This window comes from Canis lupus, chromosome 5 (genome assembly GCF_003254725.2).
Source record: "Canis lupus dingo isolate Sandy chromosome 5, ASM325472v2, whole genome shotgun sequence".
NCBI classification, from domain to species: Eukaryota; Metazoa; Chordata; class Mammalia; order Carnivora; family Canidae; genus Canis; species Canis lupus.
The window spans coordinates 41824500-41842720 of NC_064247.1; the positions used below are offsets into that span (position 1 = coordinate 41824500).

General features: G+C 59.7%; 1 protein-coding gene across 10 annotated transcripts in view; it reads right to left on the reverse strand.

The window, feature by feature from the left end:
- RAI1 (retinoic acid induced 1) overlaps window positions 1–18221 on the reverse strand; it is a 121341-nt gene that overhangs the window by 24107 nt on the left and 79013 nt on the right. The window contains exon 1 of one of the 10 annotated variants that reach the window (XM_049110290.1): window positions 2552–2571. The exons of the other annotated variants lie outside the window; for them this stretch is intronic. The gene's annotated coding sequence lies outside the window, so the exon portion shown is untranslated. Of the gene's footprint in view, window positions 1–2551; window positions 2572–18221 lie in introns of those variants that run through there. 10 annotated transcript variants of the gene reach the window in all.

The window sequence follows — 18221 nt, forward strand, 5'->3', positions numbered from 1 at the left end:
TATGGCTGCTGGGGAGCCGGTACTCTCCCATGTGCCTCTGGGGCCCACCCCATCTGCGGCCCAAGCTGGAGAGGGGTCTCTGACCTGGTGCTGCCCACATCTCCCTCTGCCTCTCGCCCACGAGTCCAGCTGCTTAGCAGCAGTGAGCCACCAGAAAGCACTTTCTATAGAGCATATTCTAGGTCAGACTGCCCCCTCGTTTTGCAGAGGGATTCACAGAAGCCCAGAGAGGGTCAGTGACTTGTCCAGGAGGTCCAGCAGGGCTGAGGTCCCTCTACAGCTCTGCACCCCTTGGTCAACCAGAAAATGAACTCAAGAGCTGGAAGCCAAAAGGCAGAGGGGTCAAGGTCCTCCTGTTGGACACCCCAGATCTCCGGAGGAGCCAGGCAGTGCTCCCCCCTTCCCTAGCCTGGGTGGGAACAACCCCTCCCTTCCCGGCTTTTCGACACCCCCGACACCCCTTTGCGCAGCACCCTGACAGTTGGGGAGGCGCAGCCCGCCAGCCCCTCCCGGCCCGTTCCACCTGGGGGAGCCAGGGAATTGGCGCCCCCTCCCCCCAGCCCCCAGGGGAGGAAGCCGCCTGTCAGGCCGCCACGGCGTGTCAAATCCTCTTGCTGCCTAATTGTGAGACGGCGGCGTTTAAAGAAACGCTTTTCTGGCCGCCTGCCACACCGCAAACTGCTTGGTATAATTTTATTATTAAGGAGAGAGAAAAAGAGGGAGGGGGGTTGGGAGAGAGAGAGGGAGGGAGAGAGAGAGAGAGAAAGGGAGAGAGGAGGAAATTGCTTAGTCCAAGTCAGCTGGTGGAGTATTCTGCTCAATGTGAAGCGGGGACGGCTTTCCAGTTGGCAAGCTGACTTCGTTAATTGCGCATTCAGTCTCTACTTAGGGTAATTGAAACGAAGCGGGGCCCAGGTCTGACAATTAGGGTCTGCGACTAGGCCATTAACCCTTTCCGCCGCCGCCTCCGCCGCCCCCCGCCCCCGGTGGGCTGCACGCAGCCCTGCGAGCGCGGGGAGGGCTGCCGGGCACCCCCGAGACGCGGGGCCGGGGCGGGGGCCGGGGCGGGGGCCGGGGCGGGGCGGGACCCCGCGCGGGGGTGCGCACTGCGGCAGGGGCTGCGGGCGGGCGCCCAGCGCGGGCAGGGTTAACGCGGTGCCGCCGCGTCCGGGAGCCCGGCGGGGGCCGAGCTGGGGCTGGGGGCGCCGCGCGGGGTGTGTGGGGGTTGTTTGCGGCCTCGCCGCCCCTCTGCAACAGATGTTTCAGCCGTGTAAGACAAAGGCAGAGCGCCTGCTGCTGCCGGGAGAAAATCCGCAGGACTCCCTCAGGGGCAGGTAAAATTTCACCTTCTATTTGTGTTCCCCCCTCACACCCCCGCCCGCCCCCGCCCGCTCCCCGGGTCTCTGCGCCAATCCGGAAAGCGCCACCAAAGACGCCGCGCCGCCTCCTCCGCAGCCCAGCCCGCTGACCCCAGCAAGGTCACGGCGACCTCGGGCTCCGCCGGCAGCGCGCCCGCCGGTCCTCCGCTGGCGAGGGGTGCCTCTCCGCGCCCGGCCCCCTCCCGGGGCGCCCCCCGTCCGAGACGCGCGACGATCGGAGGCGCAGGGAGAGGCAGGAAGGGGGCGCTGCGCTCGCCACGAGGCGGAGGCGGCGCCGGACGCCGCGCGCCTCCCTCCTGCCTGCGCCGGGACCCCGGGGGGCTCTGCCCCCCCAGCCCCCATCATTCATCTCCCTGATTCCCGCTGTATCCGCCCTCGGAAGTCAGCCGAGTGAAGCAGCTGTTCCTTGCACACTCCACTTGACCAGAGATGATGATAAATGAGGCCCGGGCTGCGTCGGGGACGCGGCGGCGGCCGCGAGGGGCGCGCAGGGCGGGGCGTGCGGCCCGCAGCCCCCTCCCCGCGCCCCGGAGAGGCCGAGGACGCGGAGGACAGAGGCCGAGGGGCACGACCCGAGGGCCGCACTTCCCTCGCGGCGCCCGGCGCGGCCCCCGCACCCCGCTGCCAGCGGCGGAGGGGCGCGCGGCACGCGGGGGCCGACGCGGGGCCCTGTCCTCCCCGCCGCCCGCGCCGCAGCCCCGCCCCGCCCTGCCCCCGCCCTCCCCCACCCCTTCCCCGAAGGCCGCGGTCCCCACGGCGCCCTCGCCCCCTCCACCCCGTGCCTCAAACCTATTAACGCTCGTAAATAATGAATAATGGAGCGCTTCCCTCCAGCCGCGCGGGGCTGCGGGCGGGGGCCGCTGCCAGCTGCGCCCGGACCTGGGGAGGGGGCGCCCCCCGGCCGGGTGCAGGGGGCCCGGGCGCGCGGCCCCGCACACGTGCAGCCGCGGCGCGCAGGCGGGCACCCCGCCCCGCGGAGGAGGGGGAATCCCGCGCTGCCCTCCCCAACGCCACCTCCCCTGGAGTCCTCTGGCACCGAGCGAGGCGAGAGAGCGCGCGCGAGCTTCCCAGCCGGAGAGGGTTATTTTTAACCTGCCCCCCTTTCTATATCTGCCTCTCGGGTTTGCGCGCCCGCCCGCCCGCTCCACCAGCCGAGGACGCGGGCTCCTCACCTCGCGCGGCGGCTCCGGCCTCTGAGCGCCTCCCCCGGCCCGCGGCCCCCGCCCCTGCGCGGGCATCGCGCGGCTAAATCTCAGCCTGGAAAGGACCGATTAGGAGCCGCGTGCCTTTCTGCGAAATATTGGAACCGGGTGGGGTGGGGGCGGGGAGCCCGGCGCTCTCGTCCCCTCGCTCCCTCCCCGCTCGCCGTGACTGCGAGAGGCGGCTCCGGCGCTCCCTCCGCAAAACAGGGGGCGGCCAGGCCGGGGCGCCGAGCCCCCCTCTGCTGTTCGCCCTTCACTCCTCAACGCCCACCCTTCAGTCATCGACAAAGCTGGAGCTTCTAACGCACCGACCCTCCGGCGGCGGCGGCGCCAAGTGGGGCGCTGCCTCCCCCATCTCGGCCTCCTCCCCGAGCCACTCCAAACAAACACACCATTTAAACGGCAGCGGGCTTGCACACCAACTTCAAGGCGGACCCCGCCCGCGCCCGTGCCCAAGGCACACCGGGGGGCCCCCTTCCCCGGCCTGCTCTCCCTCCCCTCGGCCTTGGCCTCCTTAGGGGCCCCCCTCGCCCCTCCCTCCCATCCCCTTCGCGCCCAGCAGCCCAGACCCCCGCCCCACCCCTCTTCCTCAGGGGAGCGAGGCGGCAGGAAGTTCATGTCCATTCCCATTACCTTGCTCTCCGAAAGGCCACCCACCCAAACCCCAGCCTGTCCTTACCCCCAAAGGAGGGGGCAGCAGAGGAGCTGGCTGGGCTCAGAAACCCCCTCCAGGCTTTGACTGGATCAGTCACTTGACATTTTCCAGACTCTGCTCACGCCCAATCCTGGAGACCCACAGGCACAGGGCCCCCTTAGGAACCCCCCCTCCTGAATGAGGTGGGGTGAAAGACATAGGCTGCAAAATACAGGGGAAAACTGTGGAGGGAGTGGTGGGCTGAGGAGGAAGGGCGTTCCAGCGGCAAGGAGCTGCCTGGCTTAGTGGCAGGAAAGAACACAGAGTATTTGGGAATCTGAGCCGGATTTCTCTCCCCAGCTTAGCTGGAGGGTGGGGGAGGGCCCGGCCCCCACCCCAAGGGAGCCACCCCTGGCGGGGATTATGGTAAGAAGCCTGGCAGGCTGGGAGGGAGGGGATGGGGAGGAGGGTGTGAAGATGCCTGTGGATTACAGATGTGAGGATAGCAGGTGCCACCGGGTTTATCTGATGACACCTTTGGGCCAGTGGCTGAAGCTGGGGGGCCCAGCCTGCCCTGGAGGTGAGGCAGGTCCAGGGGGCAGGAGAGAGAGGGCCCCTTAGCACATGCAGGCTCTGGCAGGGCAGAGTGGGGGTTCTCAAGGAGCTTCACCCCTCCCATCCTAGCCAGCCTAGATACTGAGCCTGGGGCCATCCTCAGATCTAGAAAGTTCTTGGTAACCTCAGACTATCTGATTGGGTATAATAGCAGCTGCAGCAGACAGCATGCTGTCTGGCCCCCTCCTATGGCCAAGGTGCCTTGATAGATTTTACTTCTAACCCTCAAATTGCCTTTCTAGGGGATGACGTCACCTCTCATTTCACAGCCCTGGAAACTGAGCTCTAGAGCGTGGAAGGGGCCATCCTGGGGGCCTTTCCCAGTCCCCCTGTGGGCAGGGCCTTGACCTGGTTTGCTCTGCTTCCCGGCAGCTGGGCATCAAGGAGGTGCCTAGGGGCTTTAGGGTGCAAGATCATGAGGTCCTGGTTTGCCCCCTGGGAAATTTCAGGAAACTGGTTTTCTTGGGAGAAAGAAAGGACAGGGAGTTGGTGTGGTGGGGAGCTGGAGAGAGGAGTCACAGTGCCCACCACCACCAACTCCCACCCCGCCAACTCCTCGGGGCAGATCTGGTTACCCAAGGCGCCAGGCTCCCTGGTGAGGGTCCCCAGGTGGGGGTTTGGCTCCTGGGGCTGCAGGGTTATTGTCAGTGAGGCCTGGAGTCCGCATGGCGTCGTGTATTCATCTGTAGCCCAAACACAAATCTCACACGCTGTACCACTGCTCTTCCAATGAGTACAGCTGTTGTGATGGATAGGTCGCAAATTCACTGAGGGCCTAGCAGCTCTGGGTGGTTATACCCCCCTGACCCCATCAATACACTAACAGCTCCTATTTTGATAGGACAGGCATCTCCAGCCCGCCACTGGGTGCAGAGTAGGGGACCTCTACGGATGAACAGCTGGAATGACGGGGCCACCCCATCCTCCTGGCTACCACTAACCTCCCCTCCACTGCCCTGGCCGCCCCCATTGCCAGGAAGGGAGCTTCTACTTCTGGAAGTAGAAGTAGAAGTTTGGATGGATGGCCTGCTGCCCCCTCCCCCCCACCGCAGGGGGGCGGGGAGACCTGGCCGGCCCCTCAGACATGTAGCCTGGTGACCAGAAGCACTGACCTTTGGGGAAAGTGAACCACCAGTCACTGCCCCAGAGGCTGGGCTGGCGGCAGCCTGGGCCTGCTTGCCTCAGGATGGAAAGTATTTGCCTTTGGTTTTCAGCCGCCGCCTCCCTCTGCCTGATTTCTCTCTATTCCACACAATCATGAAATGTGAAGGTACTTAAGGGTAAAAATGAAGAGGGGCAGCTGTCGGAGGCCAGTGGCCGGCCGTTTTGAGCAGCACTATTTTTCTCCCAAGGTGGACCGAAGACTCTCTGCCGCCAGCCTGGGCGCCGAGCTCCTGCACCGGGAGTCCCCGGCGTTGGCCCAGCCCCCTGGGGCCTCCCCTCCAGCCGCACCAGGCCCTGCCGGAACTGCCCCCCCTGCTGGCCCCCAGTCCCTCGGCATCTGGGGGAGAGAGCTGCTTCCAGCTGTACACCAACTCTGCCTGACCCCAGCGCTGTCTTGTTCTGGAAAGTTGCAGGAGAATCCTCCCCGGCTTGTTCTGTGGTAGTGGTGACCGCGTGGGGAGCGGCAGGCCTCTCTTGCTCCCCAGGGATGTCAGATTCTCAAGGGCCAGGCCAGCCAACTGTGGGTGCTCACAGGCAGCTGGCCGTGTGGCTCTGGGATGCAGGGAGGCACATCTTCCCTCAGCTCCACCCCGACTGTAAATGCCTCTGCCCTGATGCCACACAGCTCTGGGTTCAAATCCCACTTCTGCACGAGATCTGCTGGCTGGCCCTGGGCGATTCACTTAACTGCTCTGCGTGTTCCTCAGCTGAAACCTTACTAACACCACACTTACAGGGTTAACACGAAGACAGGACCATATGCTGTGCTTGGCACCTGGTAGCTGCCCAAGGACGGGCAGTAACTTGCAGCACCTCTGGCACCGTCCATGGGGGCAAGGGCCAAGTGTACTCTGTCTCCCGGGGAGCTGTGTGTGTCTGAGACAGAGCAGGTCTTCTGGCAGGTAGGGCTTTATGGGGAATAATGATTACCGCTCCCCTCAAGCTGGGAGGCTTCTGGGAATTGATAATTAAGGTTTGTCCCCAGACTGTGTCATGTCCCCCATGGTGGGTTATCTTCCCAGCTGGAGTTCCGGTGTTTCTCATATACTATAGCACACATCTCCACACATCTTACTAAGAGGCAGATTTTATTGCAGTGGGCCAGGGGTGGGGCTGGGGTCCTGCAATCAAACAGGGTCCTGGGCCACTCTAGCTAGAATGAGATCCCAGTCCTCGGACGCTCTTGGTCCCACTGAGTCCTGGAGGCTGGACTCTGTGAGGGCTATAGGTCCTGTCCTGTCCTCCTGAGGACCCAGGACCAGGTTCTGGTTCCGCAGCTCTGAGCCCCACGTCTCAGAGCTGAGTCCCTGCAGGGGCGAGAGCAGCCCCCAGGACTCTGCATTTGGCATCACTTCCCAGCAGCAATGCACTGATAAAAGGCAGCTTCATGTTGCTAAGCTCAAGACCGCTTCGAGGCCAGGCTTCCTGGGCCCCAGAGTTCCCATCGGCGCGGTGGGAAGCACAGATAAAGTGATTCTACACTTCCCATCGATGGTTCCCCATGCCCTCTTCAGTTCCCTGACCCCTTCCAAAGGTACAAGTCTCAACCCTAGCACCAACCCCAGGGGCAGACCCTAGGGTTGGCAGTCCTGGGGATACAGAGGTCACCCAGCCTGACGATGAACAGCACCCAGTTCTTGCTGGCTGCCCTTTTGTGCCAGGCACTATCCCAATATGCACTTTGCATCTACACATCTCATCCTCATGACAGCCTGGTGGGGGCTGAAGGGGAAGTACCATTATCACCCTTGTTTTATGGATGACACTGGGGCTCAGATTGCTGAAACCCACCTCATGAGGTCCCACCACTGGTCAGGGGTTCAGGGCCTGCAATGACTGGACTCCCATCCTTTCCAGCCTGCCCCTGCCACCCTCCAAACATACATAGCCTTTGAGGATTTCCTTATGGGGAAGAGCAAATTAGATTTTCTAGGCCTGGAGCAGGTGTGGATGGGGTACACTGCATCTACCCGGCCAGTTTGGGTGTGGGGAACAAGGCAGTACAGTCTCTCCGGAGAGTTTTGTTAGCAATACAGACCCAAATGAAAACTGCATGTGCTCTCTGCCTTGCAGTCTTGCTTGCAGCCTGGCCCAGAGAGTTCTGCACAGGGCGGCAGTGAAAGCCTGGAGATCCCCTAAAGTGTCCATATGAGGAGGATGAGGGACGTGCACTTGGGGAATTCCACACGGTGCAGTCTAGAGAGTAAGGAAGGGCTCCGTGTGCTGATGGGGCGCAGTCTGCAAGTTGGGGAGAAAAGCCCAGGATTGAAAGTTGTGAGATGCTACACTGTATAAAAGGGAGGAGTGTATTTGACTTTGCTTCCCATGAGCATGTCATCCTCACAAAATGATTTTAACACTTTTATGGATAAATCTCCACCCCCTGGGCTCTGCGAGGTGGCTGAAGGAGCCTGGTTTGGGGCTCTGGTCTGGCATGGCTCTGTGCCAGCTGTTGGGTGCTCGTCCAGAGGGTCATGTGACCTCCACTTCCTCATCAGGAGGATGGCATGAGGCCCAGCTGCCAAGAGGAGTCAGCACCCCATGTCTTGCACTGGGCACTGGGCACGATGGGGATCATTCCCCCACTTCACAGGTGGGGTACCTGAGGCTCCAAGTGGTGGGGTACCTGAGGCTCCAAGTGGTGGGGGAACAAACCTAAATCCCCTGTAGTTGGTGTTATTTCTGGGTGTGTGGCCTTGGGGGGCACACAGGCCAGGACTGGCTCTGGCCTGAGCCATGACAGTGGCCGCTGCCACCAGGGCTGCTGATCAACCCCCAGCACACTACCACTCCTGGTGCTACGTGTCCCTGAATGTTCCAGTCCATTTCCACCCACAGCGTGCAACCTTTAATCGCCAGAACGAAGGCAACACACATAAAACTTAGAAGCAAAGGCCAATCTTTCACGGCCCGAAGACTCGGCCACAAGGGCCTGGCCGAGAGGGGAGCAGCCTGGGAGAGTGTGGGGCTGAATTCTGGCCTAGATACCATTGAGCTGTGGGCCCCGGCAGGCGACTCTAACACTGTGCCTCAGTTTCCTCAGGAGGAAGCAGGAGGAAAAGTAAGTGCCCCAAAGGGTGGGTAAGAATTAAATGAGAAAGTCGACAGTTGTTCAAGCCATGCCTGGCAAAGGAGGGCCCAACAAGTGAGCTGTTATTTCTAAAGAGTAAATATTTATATAATTTTTTATAACAGAGGGAAAGTTCAGGAAAATCCCTGACTGGTCCTAGTTGGCTTGCAGGTGGGGCCAGAGGGGGGCAGGAGCTCCTGGGAGTGACCAGAACCTAGCTCTGGCGCCCCGGCCCCAGGAGCAGCTGGTCCCTGCGCGGGCGGGCGGACACAGTGTCCTAGCACAGGCAGGCAGTGGCCAGAGCGGGGCCAGCCGTCTGTGTTCCCTCGCTGGCAGGTCGGGTGGAACAGACTTGGCCAGAGGCCCCTACAGCCCCGGGCCCGTGGAGCGAGGGCTCAGAAAGGGCCCTGTGTTCCACCCTGCTCTGGGGCTGGCTTTTTCCAGACCAGAGCCTCATGAGTCTCTGGGAAGAACATCCAGTCCTGGGGGCCCTGCACTGACTTTTCTGTGTGACCCCAGGTGAGTCACCGCACCTCTCTGGGCCTTTGTTTCTTTACTGGTTAAATGTGGATAGTGATAGCACCCTCCTCATGGGGCCCAAGAGGAAAATGGACATGAAAGTGCTCTGTCATCACCATCCTCACGATTAATCTGCACAGGGTGCTTATGTGTGCAGGGCCCTGTTTTAAGAAGCAGTCTATGGGGGCAGCCCGAGTGGCTCAGCGGTTTAGCGCCGCCTTCGGCCCAGGGCGTGATCCTGGAGACCTGGGATCGGGTCCCACATCGGGCTCCCTGCATGGAGCCTGCTTCTCCCTCTGCCTGTCTCTCTGTGTTCTCGTGAATAAATGAATGAAATCTTTAAAAAAAAAAAAAAAGAGGCAGTCTATGGGGGCGCCTGGGTGGCTCAGCCTGTTAAGCCCCTGCCTTTAGGTCAGGTCATGATCCTAGGGTCCTGGGATAGAGCCCTGCATTGGGCTCCCTGCTCAGCATGGAGCCTGCTTCTCACTCTCCCTCTGCCCGCCACTCTGCTACTCTACTTGTGCTCTCTTCCTATCAAATAAATAAAATCCTTAAAAAAAGTTTTTATAAAGAAGCAGTCTACATATTTTAACTCGTCTTACAGATGAGACAACAGAAGCACAGAGAGGTTAGATTACTTGTCCAAAGTCACACAGCTTATAAGGAGCCAGAAGTACTACAGTAGGTCAATAAGGGGAAGTCAAACACTATTATTATAATCCATGGCTGTGAGGGTCTAGGATCTGGAAGCTTTGAGCTCAGTGTCTGGAGGCAGCTTTGGCCAGGGAAGGAGGGCCCAGGAAGGAGCCCTGTGTTGTGGTTGGCTGTGATGTTCATGCCAGGCACTGGGGCAGAAGGTGCTGTCCCAGGCAATGGGATTTTAATTCTCATATTTCCTGGGTGCCCTCCATAAGCTGGGCATTGACAGAAGTGCCCTGCCTGCCACATCATTTTAATTCCAAGAGTAATTGCAAGCAACACGTGGGCACCCCCATTTTGCTGACTGGCACAATTAAGGCCTGGAAGCAAAGGGAATTTCTTGGTGAGCAGCAACATTTGGACTTAAACTCAGCTCATCTGCATCTAAGCCTGCTATGCAGGGCAAGGATCCTGGTCAAAAGCAAGAGCAGTGGGCACCAGACACTCCCCTGAAGAAGGGAGACTTTTGGAACCTGCAGGGGCTCCCACAAAACTTGTTCCATCCCACGCACTGACCTTGGAGCATCTGATCTGCTGCGCCTGGGCCGATGCCTTCACTTCTGCTCACCCTGAGCCTCCTGACTAGCCACAGGTACTGTAGAGTGACCTACAGGGTCCACAGGGTGGACCCTTTTACAAGCAGGGAAACTGAGGCCCACTGAGGGGTGAGGATTTGCTCCATGGCTCAGAACTACTTTCTGGTACCTATGGGCTCCCCTCACGGACCACAAGATCCCTTCATTCACCCTCACGCCCATCCATCCAAGTAGTCACTGAGAGCCCCCAGCATGCCACAGAAGTGCTAGGGGCAGAGACAGCTGTGGGTTTCAGAAGCAGTAAGTGCCAAAGCCCAGGAAGGGCCTCTAGATCATACCAGAGTGGGAATAGGGGATTAGAAAAGACTTCACAAAGGAAGAGAGGGATGGTGAAGGTAATAAAAATGTGACCATGGCTTTTGTAAGTTGAACGTAGGTGAGGGGTGAGGGATGAGAAACGGGCAGGGTCCATGTGCCATAGCCCTTGTGGGCCATCTGAAGATCTCGGGCCTTGTGCCCAGGACAATGGGGAGCCATGGGGGGCTAGCAAAGGAGTGAGTGACACAATCGGACACATGCGCTGTAAGTTCCCAGCACTACAGTGATGGATGATGGACTGGTGAAGGTGGGGAGACGGGGACAGGAGGCTAGGGGAGGGGAGCCAGCCAGAGCAGCAGGTATTCCAAATGCTGCTGGGGGAGAAGAGGTGACAACCCTGGGGTTTGTCCAGAGCCCATTCTCCCACTAAGCAATGGTGGCCTCCTGCACCAGGAGGCACGGCCTTTCCCGCTCACCCGGCCGGCCCCACAGAAGCTCTGCGGTGCGCACGGCCAGCCCGAGCCTGGCGCACGGCGACTGGCGAGTCAGAGCTGGTCAGACCTGAGGGGGCAGAGCATGTGGCTGAGTCCCAACAACGGCAAGGCGGCCAGGCAGCGCAGCGGCTCCAGGCCCACGTGGCCAGCCTCTTCCCTGCACTCTCATCAGGGACAGCGCAGCATCCGAGGCTGCCCTGGCGCTGCTGTCTGGTGCCGCGGGCCCAGCTCATGGCATGGTGCTGGAAGGCCAGTGCTGGCGACTTGGGAGGGATTGTGGTTCCCGTGGGACAGGGGTGGCTCTGGGCCCTAGCCCCCTACAGGCCAGCTTTCCTGGCAGGTAAGTGCCAGCCAGCTCCTCGGGCACCTGCCCCTCATTGGGAAACAGGCAGCGGGCAGTGGCCGTGTGCTAACACGAGCAGGGAAGGCCCCAAGCAGCCTTCCTTGCCCTTCTTCTGCGCAGGCACTATCTTTACTCCTGTCCTTCCTTTTCAGGCCAACACGCTCCTCTCCAGGGTTGGATGGGCCATGAGATCCATGCAACATGCCCCCATCCCCTGAGCTCCTTTGTCACTTTCCCAGCCACCCTCAGAGCCACCGCTGGAAAGATTTCATCTTCTCGAACAAACTGAGTTTACAGATCACCCACTTGTTCTCTCTTATGGGGCTCCAACAGCTAATTGGGGCCTTTGATGGATGTGAGCAAGCCAGGGATTCACGGGCCGCAGGTCTGTTGAATGAACAAGGGAGTGGGTGGATGGATGGATGGGTGGGTGGGTGGGTGTTGGTTTGGTGGGTGGATGGATGGGTGGGTGGGTGTTGATTGGTGGGTGGATGGATGAGTCGGTGGGTGGGTGGGAGGTGGGTGGAATGGAATGCCAGCCCCTACGTAAAGCCATTGCTATTTTTGTTAGCTTGAGCAAAATACGATTTCACTAAGGCTTGTGCTACCTTTCATGATCCCTGGGGCTGGGAAACAGAGAGGGGAGCAGCCCTGCCAGGCCACACAGGGAGGGGCCGCTGGACGCCCTGGCTCCTTCCTCCCCACGTTGTGTTATCCCACCTCCTCCAAAGTCCCATTTTCTTGCGCCCTGCCCGCCTTGAGGTTCCCACAGACCCCTGGGAATTCCCCTGACCTGTACATGTCCCCAGGCCCGGGGTCCCAGGGGGCCCCTCCTTGGGGACCAGAAGGGCGGGTGAGGAAGGAGGGGAAGCTGCCTGCCACAGCCCGCCCAGCAGCTTTGCAGAGCCGGGGAGAGCAGGGCGTTTGTCATCTGCTGAGGACGGTGGGGATGGTTTAAGGTGAAATTTAAGCCCATTAGTGCTTGGCTAATGACATCAGCAGAAAGGCGAAAATGAAGGCAGGGTGTGTGAGCGCCCATAAATTGTCAGAGCTGGCGCCGCCTCCGTCCTTGGGCCTGGCTCCCCGGCCCCTCCGCCCGCCTGGGCCGAGTCCCCACACCCCCCACCCCAGCCGGTCCCTGTGTCCCCGGCGGGCCCTGCCCCGGCCAGGCCAGGCCAGGCCATGCAGGCCGGTGCCCCGGGGTCAACGTGCGGCTGGGGCCTCTGCCGGGGCGTGAGAAAGGAATCGGCCAGGGAGCCCAAGCGTGGAGGCAGCATCTTCTTAATCTCCCTCCTTTTATAACTTCTGTCTTTTTTATGCACACGCAAGGATCCCGGCTCAGCCTCTGGCATCTCTTCCCCAGGCTAATCCCTGACAGCTCTGTTTATGTCTCCCATAATTCTCCAGTTTTATGGGTTTTTTTCGGGGCCATTAAGCTCCCAGCCACAAGCTCCTTCCCCTGCCCCCGCCTGTCTTTGTCCTTGAGGCCTGGCAGCCCCACCGCCCTTTGGGAGACAGGCTGTCCTCCCCCAGCAGGTAGACAAGGACCTCGGCCAGAGGCCTCGCTCAGGATGGCCCTGGAGATGCAGACTTCTGGTCCACAGGCCCTCCTGACACTGACTCCCCTGTCCCTCCCATCACAATCTTGTCCCTTCTGACCACACCAGGGTCCCAGAGGGTCAAGCAAAGGGCTCTGGCCCTGGGCCACACCCACCTCCCCAGGGTCACTGTTCCTCAATCCCATCCCTTGCTTTCTGCCCCATGTCCTTCTGTGGGCTGTCTCTGAGGCTTCAGAGTCCTCAGAGCAGGGGTGGGGGTTGGGGTTGGGTGTACCCTGCCCCAGGGTTCCTCATCAGATCCCCCCTTCCCATCCTCATAGCCATAGCCTAGAATCTGGCCTCATCACCTCCTGCAAGGAAGTCCGTGACCATCTCCAAGCTGGGTTACCAGGTTCCCAGCCTCAGCCCCGTGTGGTCTGTCACAAGCTCTGCTCAGGGCACTCCCCTATGATACAGCCTTCAGTGGCTCCTCAGTACTTTCACCTGCCTGAGTTCCCATTCTCAGTGTGGTGCTCAGGCCTCTCCATCCCCAGCGCCCTGCAGACAGTCAGCTCCTGCTGCCCTGCACTGCAGTCTGAGATCAGACCTCAGCTGTCCCCAATAGTCACTGTCCCAGCATCAAGCCAGTTCACGCCTCCTGGCTGCCCTTTCCAACCCTGCAGGTCCATATGCAAGGCAGCAGAGGTCCCTGAGAGCCTTCCTTGCCCCTGGATCCACACAGCCCCTTTCTATAACTCCTACATCTTGTGGGTGCCTTGTACCCTCAGATTGGACACCTGGCTTCCTGCGTCAGCGTCACCCCACAAAGGCCGACAGGAGATGTTTAAAGGCAGAGCCTTTCCTCGACTCCCTCTGATTGCTGGGTACACCTCCTGCCGATCTCACTTTGGGGCCAGCACCCTCAGCAGGGAGACTGCAGGCACTCTGATACCCTGGCTCATTCCCCTCATGAAGGCACAGGAAGTACTCCCTCCCTCTCTGTTCTTCCTCTGCTCCCTCTTTTCCCTTCTGCTGAGCTGCCTTTACAGCCAGAGGCCCCTGGCCCTACTGTTGCACCTGTGGTGTCCCAGATGTCCCTTCCCTGTGCAGGCAGGTGGCCCAAGTCCCACCTGTGCTGGGGCTGCTGCCCTGCCCCTACCCCGAGCCCCTGGCCTCCTGCACAGCACATGGCCTGGACCCCCCTCTTCTCCTCTCTCCCTGCACGGATGGGTGCTGTGGAGGACCCATGGGGGGAGACCCTCTCCTGCTCACATGTGCTCGGGTGGCCCGAGTGCTTGGCTCACTTTCAATCGATTCCAACCTGAGTCGTCTTGTGTCTCCCCAGTGTGTCTGGCCGCAGCTCGGCAGGCCCCCTGCTCTGCCCCTGCCTGCCCTGGCTGGCGTTCCACCCAGACGACTTCCTGTCCTTGGCAGCCTTTCACGCTGCACTAGCAGCCCCCGGTTTGACAGTCGGGGCCCTCCTCGGCGCCTGGCTCCGTGTGTGCCCCGGGCACAGCCCCAGACCTCACAGGGCGGCGTGCTCCTCTGAACAGGGGTCGGGAGGGGGCGTCCTGGCCCTGACTGTACCTCACAAAGAGGCCTGAGCACAGACAAACCGTGGGGTGCCAAGCCAGGCAAGCCCATGGGCTAGTGTGAAGAAGCCCATGAAGAACAGGGCACGCTTACGAGCAAGGCATCTGCTCCAAAAGAGCGCATCTCAAGACAGTGACTGCAGAGCATCAGAGTGAGCCTGGGGCATTTCTGAGTGCAGGCCCACGAAGCCAGGCCTGGTGAGCAGACTGTCACTGCACCAGCAACCACCCCCTGGCCACGTCCCCCAGGCCCCAACACTGCAGGAAAGTTATGATTTAATCCACAAGTCACACCCAAGAGGTCACAGATACCCTGACTCATAATAGTAACAACAGTTCCCGTTTACTGAGCACTTACTATGTGCTAAGTGCTTGGCGCTATTAAGCCAACAAACTGTCACAGCTACCCCGTTCTATAGCTTGTGAGATCTTTGCCCAAGATCATGCAGTGGGAAAGGCTGGAAGCAGCAGTGAGCCCAAGCTGCCTCGACTCCAGGGGCCGGCTCCCAACAGCACTGCACGCCAGGCAGGAGCACCAGTCCCGTGCCCACTCTGCCACAAACATCACTGGGCTCTCCTGGGGCACGAGCCCGGAGCAGACAGGCTACCGTGGCAGGTAAAACACCTACACTCCTGATATGGGCTCTGAGTGCAGCCCAACCCACTGCCCTCAATCGCTCCTTGTGGAGATGCAGAAGCAGGCTCAGGCAGGGTGACCCACTCTCGAAAGGTCATGTGGCACAGCAGCACCCCCAAGTCCCAGCCCCCAGCAGCCCTGCTTCCAAAGACCCTTCTCCACCCCTCAGGCAAATGCTCACGATCTGATGCATAATGAAAAAGGCAGGATGCAAAAGCGGATGTTCAACATGATCCTAATTTTGTTCAACAAACTGGGTGGAAATGCATAAAAATGCTTCACACCAGCGTCTCCTCCTCAGAGGGGCTGGAGGGGACTTCTGTTTCCTTCTCATTCGCTCTGTGGTATTTTCTGTATTTTCTCCAGTGAGATAAGATTTTTTTTTTTTTTTTTTTTTTTTAAAGACCAACAGCTCTGAGTTTTTTAGAATGAACAGGGAATAGGAGTCTGTGGAACCAAGTTCTGGTTAATAGAGAGTTGCCATAGATACCAAGCAGGGATTTACATACTCCCCAAGAACCAGAGCACAGCAGGCTAGTTTTGGGGCCCGAGCTGGTCTGGGTGTCTCTTTGCTTCACTGTGGAAGGCTCAGAAGGTTCTGCAGGCCTGGGAGGCCTGGGATTATTCCTGGGCTGTCCCTGCCTGGTTCCCCAGGGAAGCCTGAGTGTTCTGGGTGGTGTGGGCTCCAGGAGCTGGGAGTCTTGTTGGCTATGATGCGTGTCCCAGTGTGTACCTGGTCTGCAACTCTGGCCCTCACTATCCCCACCTCATTCTGTCCTCCTATCCTGGAGGCCTCCCTCAACCTCGAATCCCACCCACATCACAGTCTATCAGACCCCCATGACCCCGAGATCCACAAGACCAGCCTCCTGCTCACTCCCCAACAGCTGACCCTCCTTGCTACCCTTTCCGGCCTCAAGCCAATGCCCCTAGTGTTGTCTGGGCCTCAGAGATCACGGCTCCTTCCCTGTCTCCACAGCTTTGCACCTTCCCTGTCTGAACACCTTCCCTCGAACCTGCTCGGCCCAGAGCAGGTGGCCGTGTCAATCCTTCTAGGTCCCCAGCCCCCCGGGGCCTAGTGCAGTGCTCCAAGAATCCATCAACAGTCCCCTGTGCCCTTCGGAGGTGGGGCCCCCAGCAACCCTCTGCTGACGCTGGGCCTTCTGCAGACAGCTCCGAGCCACCTCCTGCCCAGAGAGCCCCCTGGGTCTCCGGCCTGAGAAGAGCTGACAGCTCCTTAATAAAAGCGGGCCACAGACGCGCCTGAGTGACATCGCGCCAGGCCGAGAGGCGGCGGCTTGCATCAAAGCCTCATTTTTCTCCTTCCTGTTAGGCACTGAAACAATTTACATAAAGAGCCCCACATGTGTCGGTGACAAAGATTCATTTCTTCTCATGACTGGCCAATGTCCCCCTCTCCGTCCACTGCTTCCCCAGGCACCCCCCTTGGGCGCCTGGCCCACTTCCCCAGGAATGGGGGGTGTCCAGGACCACCTCTGGGTCACCCAGACGCCAGGCCAGGGGAGGCCACCCAAGAGAGTGACCGTGCCATATCTTTATTAGAACAGACACCCACCAACCCTTCAGGGCTTAGGGGTGGGGCCGTCTGGCCAACCAGACGGGTCTCAGGATCTCAGCAGTGCCTTGTTCTGATCTCAGAGGAATAACGGTTCTGGCAGGACGAGGGTTGGCCACACACAGCAGCTTCACATGCACCTGTGTACGTTCATGTGTGACACAGCCCCAACGAGCAAGTCACCCACCCAGCATTGCACACCAGGTCTAGAACCAGGTCTTCCCAGCACTGAGGCCTGAGCTCTCAGCCTCCAGCTGTAGGTCCCCACCTCTGCTCAGCTCTTGTGAATGAGGGCTGGCCAGGCAGAGAGACCTGGGTGGGTGGACTCCAGACCTGGGTGGGTAAGCTCCCAAACGGTCCTGTCTCCCAGTGGCTGAAGCCTAAAACCCCCCTTCTCCTGGCTTCATTTTGGGCAAAGAATTGCCCTCTCTTGACTTCTCTGTTAAGAAGTGCAACCCCAAGAAGTAACACGGCAGGTCTCAGCATCCTGTGAGCCTGTGACCCCGGACCCTTGGTCCTGTGCAGCCAGGAGCAGGGAGCAGGGGGAGGCTCAATGAGCTGGGCTCCCCTGGGAGTTCCCTCTGCTGACTCACTGGATGGCCTCAGGCTTCTTGCATGTCAGGTGGGCGAGGAGGCATCAGGTGGGCAAGGAGAAACAACTGGATGACTGGGGGGCGGGGGTGCTCCTCACACATGCGCCTGGCAGATGTGAGTGCCATGCGCTAAAATATGATACGATTATTCTTGCCTGCATACTAGAACGTGCTATGTCACTGCATGACTCACATGGCTAAGGCCTGCAGGCTATCGTCTGGGGCTGAGCACGTGGCCCCATGGCATGGGGGAGGCCTTTTTTTTACGGGATTTTAGGGGGTACCAACAATACAGGATTTTCACCTTACATTCACAATATAGACGGCCCAGTCCGGCAGACGATGAGGCTGCACTGGGGACGTTTCCGGATTCTGAGGTTCAGGGGGCTGAGGGCCTGGCCCACCCTTTGTACCTCTATTCATTCCTGGCCTGGCTCACTCTCTTGGGGTCCCCCTGCTGCCCACAGGAGCCACCATGAATACGAGACCACTACAATTCCATTTCCAGGCAAACGGCTGGTGTGAATGCTATGCAGGGGCACATCCCCCCTCCCCCCCCGCCACACAGAATGTTCTAGAATGTTCATGGCAGGTTTACTCATAAGATCTTTAAACTGTAAACTACCCAAATGGTCCCCAAAGGTGAAGGCATGAACACCCTGGCACTTGTGCACAACGGGATACTATACAGCAATGGCAAAGACGAGGGCTGTACGCAACATGGGCAAGACCGCTTGCCGAGTGGAAGAACATGGGCAGATGAGATTGCCTAGGGATGAAATCTGCAAGCTGACGAACGGATCCTGGGCAGGCCATGTCTGGTGGGGGTTCTGGGGGCTTTTCGGGAGCTGGTACTGCTCTTTCTCTTGCCGTGAGTGCCGGTGATATACAAGCTGTGTTCAGGTTGTAGCATTTCGTTGCCTGTTCATTTGTGCCCTTCTCTAAGCCAGTCAATAAAAAGTTCAACATTAAAACAGAGGAGACCTCAGCCTCCTTTCCTCAGTGCCTCCTGAGGCTCCTCACGTGGCGTGGGGTGAAGCACGGGATCCGTTTTGGCCTGTGTGGTCAATGTCCGCACACCAGCAAATATCTATCTCCTGGTCCTCTGGGCCACGGGTGACATGTGCACCTGCCCCCCATAAGTCAGGGTGGGTGCAGCCCGCTCTGGTCAGTGGAATTCAAGTGACAGGGACAAGTGCTGCTCTAGGGAAGAGCTGCCCAAGTCCATATGGCTCTGTCTCTCCCTCAGTGACGTGCCAGTGTTCCAGAAGGCTGCTGCTCCGTCTGCTTGGATCCCTCGGTGACAGCAGTG